Below are 6,000 nucleotides of genomic sequence, written 5' to 3'. Positions count from 1 at the left end.
TTGGTCCCAAAAGTTTTCGAAGTTTTTTTTGGTCCAAAATTTTTTTGGTCCCAAAATTTTTCGAAGTTTTTTTTGGGTGAAAATTTTTTTGGTCCCAAAATTTTTCGAAGTTTTTTTTGGGTGAAAATTTTTTTGGTCCCAAAATTTTTCGAAGTTTTTTTGGTCCCAAAATTTTTCGAAGTTTTTTTTGGGTGAAATTTTTTTTGGTCCCAAAATTTTTCGAAGTTTTTTTTGGGTGAAAATTTTTTTGGTCCCAAAATTTTTCGAAGTTTTTTTTGGTCCCAAAATTTTTCGAAGTTTTTTTTGGGTGAAAATTTTTTTGGTCCCAAAATTTTTCGAAGTTTTTTTTGGGTGAAAATTTTTTTGGTCCCAAAATTTTTCGAAGTTTTTTTGGTCCAAAATTTTTTTGGCCAGAAAATTTTTCGAAGTTTTTTTTGGGTGAAAATTTTTTTGGTCCCAAAATTTTTCGAAGTTTTTTTTGAGTGAAAATTTTTTTGGTCCCAAAATTTTTCGAAGTTTTTTTTGGGTGAAAATTTTTTTGGTCCCAAAATTTTTCGAAGTTTTTTTTGGTCCAAAATTTTTTTGGTCCCAAAATTTTTCGAAGTTTTTTTTGGTCCAAAATTTTTTTGGTCCAAAAATTTTTCGAAGTTTTTTTTGGGTGAAAATTTTTTTGGTCCCAAAATGTTTCGAAGTTTTTTTTGGTCCAAAATTTTTTTGGTCCCAAAATTTTTCGAAGTTTTTTTTGGTCCAAAATTTTTTTGGTCCCAAAATTTTTCGAAGTTTTTTTTGGGTGAAAATTTTTTTGGTCCCAAAATTTTTCGAAGTTTTTTTTGGTCCAAAATTTTTTTGGTCCCAAAATTTTTCGAAGTTTTTTTTGGGTGAAAATTTTTTTGGTCCCAAAATTTTTCGAAGTTTTTTTTGGTCCAAAATTTTTTTGGTCCAAAAATTTTTTGAAATTTTTTTTGGGTGAAATTTTTTTTGGTCCCAAAATGTTTCGAAGTTTTTTTTGGTCCCAAAATTTTTCGAAGTTTTTTTTGGTCCAAAATTTTTTTGGTCCCAAAATTTTTCGAAGTTTTTTTTGGTCCCAAAATTTTTCGAAGTTTTTTTTGGGTGAAAATTTTTTTGGTCCCAAAATTTTTCGAAGTTTTTTTTGGGTGAAAATTTTTTTGGTCCCAAAATTTTTCGAAGTTTTTTTTGGGTGAAAATTTTTTTGGTCCCAAAATGTTTCGAAGTTTTTTTTGGTCCAAAATTTTTTTGGTCCCAAAATTTTTCGAAGTTTTTTTTGGTCCAAAATTTTTTTGGTCCCAAAATTTTTCGAAGTTTTTTTTGGGTGAAAATTTTTTTGGTCCCAAAATTTTTCGAAGTTTTTTTTGGTCCAAAATTTTTTTGGTCCCAAAATTTTTCGAAGTTTTTTTTGGGTGAAAATTTTTTTGGTCCCAAAATTTTTCGAAGTTTTTTTTGGTCCAAAATTTTTTTGGTCCAAAAATTTTTTGAAATTTTTTTTGGGTGAAAATTTTTTTGGTCCCAAAATGTTTCGAAGTTTTTTTTGGTCCCAAAATTTTTCGAAGTTTTTTTTGGTCCAAAATTTTTTTGGTCCCAAAATTTTTCGAAGTTTTTTTTGGTCCCAAAATTTTTCGAAGTTTTTTTTGGGTGAAAATTTTTTTGGTCCCAAAATTTTTCGAAGTTTTTTTTGGGTGAAAATTTTTTTGGTCCCAAAATTTTTCGAAGTTTTTTTTGGTCCAAAATTTTTTTGGTCCCAAAATTTTTCGAAGTTTTTTTTGGTCCCAAAATTTTTCGAAGTTTTTTTTGGGTGAAAATTTTTTTGGTCCCAAAATTTTTCGAAGTTTGTTTTGGTCCAAAATTTTCTTGGTCCCAAAATTTTTTGAAGTTTTTTTTGGGTGAAAATTTTTTTGGTCCCAAAATTTTTCGAAGTTTTTTTTGGGTGAAAATTTTTTTGGTCCCAAAATTTTTCGAAGTTTTTTTTGGTCCAAAATTTTTTTGGCCAGAAAATTTTTCGAAGTTTTTTTTGGGTGAAAATTTTTTTGGTCCCAAAATTTTTTTGGGTGAAAATTTTTTTGGTCCCAAAATTTTTCGAAGTTTTTTTTGGGTGAAAATTTTTTTGGTCCCAAAATTTTTTAAAGTTTTTTTTGGGTGAAAATTTTTTTGGTCCCAAAATTTTTCGAAGTTTTTTTTGGGTGAAAATTTTTTTGGTCCCAAAATTTTTCGAAGTTTTTTTTGGGTGAAAATTTTTTTGGTCCCAAAATTTTTCGAAGTTTTTTTTGGGTGAAAATTTTTTTGGTCCCAAAATTTTTCGAAGTATTTTTTGGTCCAAAATTTTTTTGGTCCCAAAATTTTTCGAAGTTTTTTTTGGTCCCAAAATTTTTCGAAGTATTTTTTGGGTGAAAATTTTTTTGGTCCCAAAATTTTTCGAAGTTTTTTTTGGTCCAAAATTTTTTTGGTCCCAAAATTTTTCGAAGTTTTTTTTGGGTGAAAATTTTTTTGGTCCCAAAATTTTTCGAAGTTTTTTTTGGGTGAAAAATTTTTTGGTCCCAAAATTTTTCGAAGTTTTTTTTGGGTAAAAATTTTTTTGGTCCCAAAATTTTTCGAAGTTTTTTTTGGTCCAAAATTTTTTTGGTCCCAAAATTTTTCGAAGTTTTTTTTGGTCCCAAAATTTTTCGAAGTTTTTTTTGGGTGAAAATTTTTTTGGTCCCAAAATTATTCGAAGTTTTTTTTGGGTGAAAATTTTTTTGGTCCCAAAAGTTTTCGAAGTTTTTTTTGATCCAAAATTTTTTTGGTCCCAAAATTTTTCGAAGTTTTTTTTGGGTGAAAATTTTTTTGGTCCCAAAATTTTTCGAAGTTTTTTTTGGGTGAAAATTTTTTTGGTCCCAAAATTTTTCGAAGTTTTTTTGGTCCCAAAATTTTTCGAAGTTTTTTTTGGTCCCAAAATTTTTCGAAGTTTTTTTTGGGTGAAAATTTTTTTGGTCCCAAAATTTTTCGAAGTTTTTTTTGGTCCCAAAATTTTTCGAAGTTTTTTTTGGTCCAAAATTTTTTTGGTCCCAAAATTTTTCGAAGTTTTTTTTGGTCCCAAAATTTTTCGAAGTTTTTTTTGGGTGAAAATTTTTTTGGTCCCAAAATTTTTCGAAGTTTTTTTTGGGTGAAAATTTTTTTGGTCCCAAAATTTTTTGAAATTTTTTTTGGGTGAAAATTTTTTTGGTCCCAAAATGTTTCGAAGTTTTTTTTGGTCCAAAATTTTTTTGGTCCCAAAATTTTTCGAAGTTTTTTTTGGTCCAAAATTTTTTTGGTCCCAAAAGTTTTCGAAGTTTTTTTTGGTCCAAAATTTTTTTGGTCCCAAAATTTTTCGAAGTTTTTTTTGGGTGAAAATTTTTTTGGTCCCAAAATTTTTCGAAGTTTTTTTTGGGTGAAAATTTTTTTGGTCCCAAAATTTTTCGAAGTTTTTTTGGTCCCAAAATTTTTCGAAGTTTTTTTTGGGTGAAATTTTTTTTGGTCCCAAAATTTTTCGAAGTTTTTTTTGGGTGAAAATTTTTTTGGTCCCAAAATTTTTCGAAGTTTTTTTTGGTCCAAAATTTTTTTGGTCCCAAAATTTTTCGAAGTTTTTTTTGGTCCCAAAATTTTTCGAAGTTTTTTTTGGGTGAAAATTTTTTTGGTCCCAAAATTTTTCGAAGTTTTTTTTGGGTGAAAATTTTTTTGGTCCCAAAATTTTTCGAAGTTTTTTTTGGGTGAAAATTTTTTTGGTCCCAAAATGTTTCGAAGTTTTTTTTGGTCCAAAATTTTTTTGGTCCCAAAATTTTTCGAAGTTTTTTTTGGTCCAAAATTTTTTTGGTCCCAAAATTTTTCGAAGTTTTTTTTGGGTGAAAATTTTTTTGGTCCCAAAATTTTTCGAAGTTTTTTTTGGTCCAAAATTTTTTTGGTCCCAAAATTTTTCGAAGTTTTTTTTGGGTGAAAATTTTTTTGGTCCAAAAATTTTTTGAAATTTTTTTTGGGTGAAAATTTTTTTGGTCCCAAAATGTTTCGAAGTTTTTTTTGGTCCCAAAATTTTTCGAAGTTTTTTTTGGTCCAAAATTTTTTTGGTCCCAAAATTTTTCGAAGTTTTTTTTGGTCCCAAAATTTTTCGAAGTTTTTTTTGGGTGAAAATTTTTTTGGTCCCAAAATTTTTCGAAGTTTTTTTTGGGTGAAAATTTTTTTGGTCCCAAAATTTTTCGAAGTTTTTTTTGGTCCAAAATTTTTTTGGTCCCAAAATTTTTCGAAGTTTTTTTTGGTCCCAAAATTTTTCGAAGTTTTTTTTGGGTGAAAATTTTTTTGGTCCCAAAATTTTTCGAAGTTTGTTTTGGTCCAAAATTTTCTTGGTCCCAAAATTTTTTGAAGTTTTTTTTGGGTGAAAATTTTTTTGGTCCCAAAATTTTTCGAAGTTTTTTTTGGGTGAAAATTTTTTTGGTCCCAAAATTTTTCGAAGTTTTTTTTGGTCCAAAATTTTTTTGGCCAGAAAATTTTTCGAAGTTTTTTTTGGGTGAAAATTTTTTTGGTCCCAAAATTTTTTTGGGTGAAAATTTTTTTGGTCCCAAAATTTTTCGAAGTTTTTTTTGGGTGAAAATTTTTTTGGTCCCAAAATTTTTTAAAGTTTTTTTTGGGTGAAAATTTTTTTGGTCCCAAAATTTTTCGAAGTTTTTTTTGGGTGAAAATTTTTTTGGTCCCAAAATTTTTCGAAGTTTTTTTTGGGTGAAAATTTTTTTGGTCCCAAAATTTTTCGAAGTTTTTTTTGGGTGAAAATTTTTTTGGTCCCAAAATTTTTCGAAGTATTTTTTGGTCCAAAATTTTTTTGGTCCCAAAATTTTTCGAAGTTTTTTTTGGTCCCAAAATTTTTCGAAGTTTTTTTTGGGTGAAAATTTTTTTGGTCCCAAAATTTTTCGAAGTTTTTTTTGGGTAAAAATTTTTTTGGTCCCAAAATTTTTCGAAGTTTTTTTTGGTCCAAAATTTTTTTGGTCCCAAAATTTTTCGAAGTTTTTTTTGGTCCCAAAATTTTTCGAAGTTTTTTTTGGGTGAAAATTTTTTTGGTCCCAAAATTATTCGAAGTTTTTTTTGGGTGAAAATTTTTTTGGTCCCAAAAGTTTTCGAAGTTTTTTTTGATCCAAAATTTTTTTGGTCCCAAAATTTTTCGAAGTTTTTTTTGGGTGAAAATTTTTTTGGTCCCAAAATTTTTCGAAGTTTTTTTTGGGTGAAAATTTTTTTGGTCCCAAAATTTTTCGAAGTTTTTTTGGTCCCAAAATTTTTCGAAGTTTTTTTTGGTCCCAAAATTTTTCGAAGTTTTTTTTGGGTGAAAATTTTTTTGGTCCCAAAATTTTTCGAAGTTTTTTTTGGTCCCAAAATTTTTCGAAGTTTTTTTTGGTCCAAAATTTTTTTGGTCCCAAAATTTTTCGAAGTTTTTTTTGGTCCCAAAATTTTTCGAAGTTTTTTTTGGGTGAAAATTTTTTTGGTCCCAAAATTTTTCGAAGTTTTTTTTGGGTGAAAATTTTTTTGGTCCCAAAATTTTTTGAAATTTTTTTTGGGTGAAAATTTTTTTGGTCCCAAAATTTTTCGAAGTTTTTTTTGGTCCCAAAATTTTTCGAAGTTTTTTTTGGGTGAAAATTTTTTTGGTCCCAAAATTTTTCGAAGTTTTTTTTGGGTGAAAATTTTTTTGGTCCCAAAATTTTTCGAAGTTTTTTTGGTCCAAAATTTTTTTGGCCAGAAAATTTTTCGAAGTTTTTTTTGGGTGAAAATTTTTTTGGTCCCAAAATTTTTCGAAGTTTTTTTTGGGTGAAAATTTTTTTGGTCCCAAAATTTTTCGAAGTTTTTTTTGGGTGAAAATTTTTTTGGTCCCAAAATTTTTCGAAGTTTTTTTTGGTCCAAAATTTTTTTGGTCCCAAAATTTTTTGAAGTTTTTTTTGGGTGAAAATTTTTTTGGTCCCAAAATTTTTCGAAGTTTTTTTTGGGTGAAAATTTTTTTGG

Source organism: Astyanax mexicanus, chromosome 8, assembly GCF_023375975.1.
Source record: "Astyanax mexicanus isolate ESR-SI-001 chromosome 8, AstMex3_surface, whole genome shotgun sequence".
Taxonomy (NCBI): domain Eukaryota; kingdom Metazoa; phylum Chordata; class Actinopteri; order Characiformes; family Acestrorhamphidae; genus Astyanax; species Astyanax mexicanus.
The sequence above is the reverse complement of the archived record's forward strand: the minus strand, read 5'-3'. Positions refer to the sequence as shown.